The 2490-nt window shown below is 44.7% G+C and overlaps 1 pseudogene; it reads left to right on the top strand.

The window, feature by feature from the left end:
• The first annotated feature begins 443 nt into the window (after window positions 1-443).
• LOC136637081 (5S ribosomal RNA) lies at window positions 444-564 on the top strand (annotated as a pseudogene).
• Window positions 565-2490: the final 1926 nt, after the last annotated feature.

Raw genomic sequence — 2490 nt, 5'->3', positions numbered from 1 at the left:
GGTTTGAAGATAGGCTATGAACAGCTTATTCACTGATCACTTGTAGAGTTCTAATGGCTCAGGTTATGGGTAGGGAAACGAGCAAGTGAATTTGATGCTACAGACATCTTCTCAAGTAAAAGGAATGCAAACATACCCTCCAATATCTTACAGATTAAATTGACACCCTTGTGTATCTGCAATGTCCTTGTAATGCCCTTATTTTCACATCAAGGATCACTGCCTATTGAATGCTCAACCTGCTCTAAAATAACTTATCCAGCACTACCTTTAAAGTAAGGAAGTTGTGTGGTTATTTGGTTGATGATATAGTAGAAATATATAAAAATATAAATTTATTTACATTGTGCAATGTTTGTGCTGTTGCTTAATAGGATTGGGCCCTTAGTGGAGTTCATGTGAGAGAACTGTGAAGCAATTTTCCTTCATGGCAATTAATAAGATTGTATGGCTGGCCGTTACCCTGCACATGCCCGATCTTGTCTGATCTCGGAAGCTAAGCAGGGTCAGGCCTGGTTAGTACTTGGATGGGAGACCACCTGGGAATACCAGGTGCTGTAGGCTTATACCATAGTCTTTTGAGACTGAAGGTTGCCAACCACTAAACAAGGGAGAAAGAGAAAAAGGAAGTTCACGTATGTGTGGGGGAGGCTCACAGTTGAATAGCAGAATACATGGTCAGTGTTCTAGGTTCAATCCTTGTTATCTCATGTTGCAGGATTGGGAAAGTCCAGAGAGCCACTGCCACTTTTCAACCCTTTTATTAGGGCAGACTCCCCAGGGTGTTTGGTGTCCCCTTGGCTGCCTCTACCCTGGCACTGACTTGAGTTTGCCAGCTTTTCCACACCAACCCCTGGAAAGGAGGTTAAAGCAGCCTAGTTCCAAGCCTGATAGCCTTTGAGAGAGACTTCAAGCCTCAGAGGTCACCAGCCTGCATCCTTGATCCGGACAGCATCCTGAGATGCATTCTGGTTCTCCTTGTTCTCTCTGACTCTTGCTAAGCATTCCAAAACCCCAATCCTACTTCCTATCTGGCAACATCCTTGTGTAACCTTTCAGCTGCAGAAACTTCTAGTGGTTTATCAGTATGCTTCAGCATATTCCTTTTAGAAAAAGGATGTCTAAACAGATCAGTCTCGCATCAGATGCCATGACTCAGGCATCTTTAAAAAAAAATGGCAACATCTGAACTTAAATCAACCAAATGCCCAAAGCAGCATAAGAAATTAGTTTCTCATACTATTTTTATGGTTTTGTAGCTTGCAGCTAAATCATGTATTATGGTGAATCATTAGTTCCTGACTTTTATACAACTTTTCTTATAAAGTCCATTTATTTCAAAGTTTATTTTCTAAGTTTAAGGCTACAAATGTGTCCAACCCAATGCAGTTTGGCCTTTCTCCCAAATGGAGCATATTCTCAGGAGAAAGTACATGTAAGGATAACCTTTACTTACAGTAAGCCCTACTAACTGTGTTGTGTACTGTATTCTGATTGCTGTCATGACCTCACCTTCATGGGCAGTGATTTTCTTACCCTCTGGGAAAGAGCAACTACTCACATTGCCAGCCAATTTTCTGTTTGAAAAACTTCTGCATATGTCTGCACTATTAAGCATTTTCCACTTGTTTCATCTCATAATATGGAGGACAGTCAGTTGTCAGAATGACTCAAGTGAATGAACTTGTACTCCAGTGAAAGAACTATAGGAAAATTTGATCCCACATGGTTTGCAGCCACCAAGGTTGTTCACACCTTTGCATGATCTGAGAAAAAGGTAATTGGTGACACAACAAGCTAATGCTCCTCTGCCTGATGACAGAGTCAGTGCTCCATAGTGGTTAGAGCAGTGGTTTTCAAACTGGTGGGTCGCGACCCACCAGTTCGTGCAAAGGTTCCTTTAAGGGGTGGGGGAAGGGGAGAGGCAGGGAAGCAATCCCCAGGATCGAGTCCGTATGGGGGAGCCAGGGGGTGCTTGTGACTTACTTTATGATGACAGGGCTGCAGCAGGCTGCAGGAGGTGCGGGGAACCCTGTGTAGCCCTCCGCAGTGTTCCCCAAGGCTTGGAACATTCAGAGAGAGTGGGCACAAAGCACTTCTGTTTTGCAAGAGGTGCTTTGCACCTGCTATTACAGAAGTTCCAAGCTTCCGGGAGCGCTGCGGAGGGCTGTGCAGGGCTCCCTGCACCTCCTGCAGCAGCCCTGTCTTCATAAAGTGTCACAAGCACCCCCACTCACTCCCCCCTTTGTGGCGTGATCCTGGGGATCGTGTCGCTGCCCTAGCCTCTCCCCTGCAAGAACTTACAGAGGGAGTAAAGCTCCCTCAAAGTTTGAGAACCACTGGGTTAGAGCATTGGATTATGACTAGGGAAACCAGAGACCAAAACCTGAAAATCCAGGCAGGAAACATAGATTCAAATCCCTACATAGAATCATAGAAACGTGCCTAGAGTTGGAATGTGCCTAAAAGACCATCTAGTCTACACCCTGC

This window comes from Tiliqua scincoides, chromosome 1 (genome assembly GCF_035046505.1).
Source record: "Tiliqua scincoides isolate rTilSci1 chromosome 1, rTilSci1.hap2, whole genome shotgun sequence".
Lineage (NCBI taxonomy): Eukaryota > Metazoa > Chordata > Lepidosauria > Squamata > Scincidae > Tiliqua > Tiliqua scincoides.
Note: the sequence above shows the minus strand (reverse complement) of the source record. Positions and strands in the feature narration are given on the sequence as shown.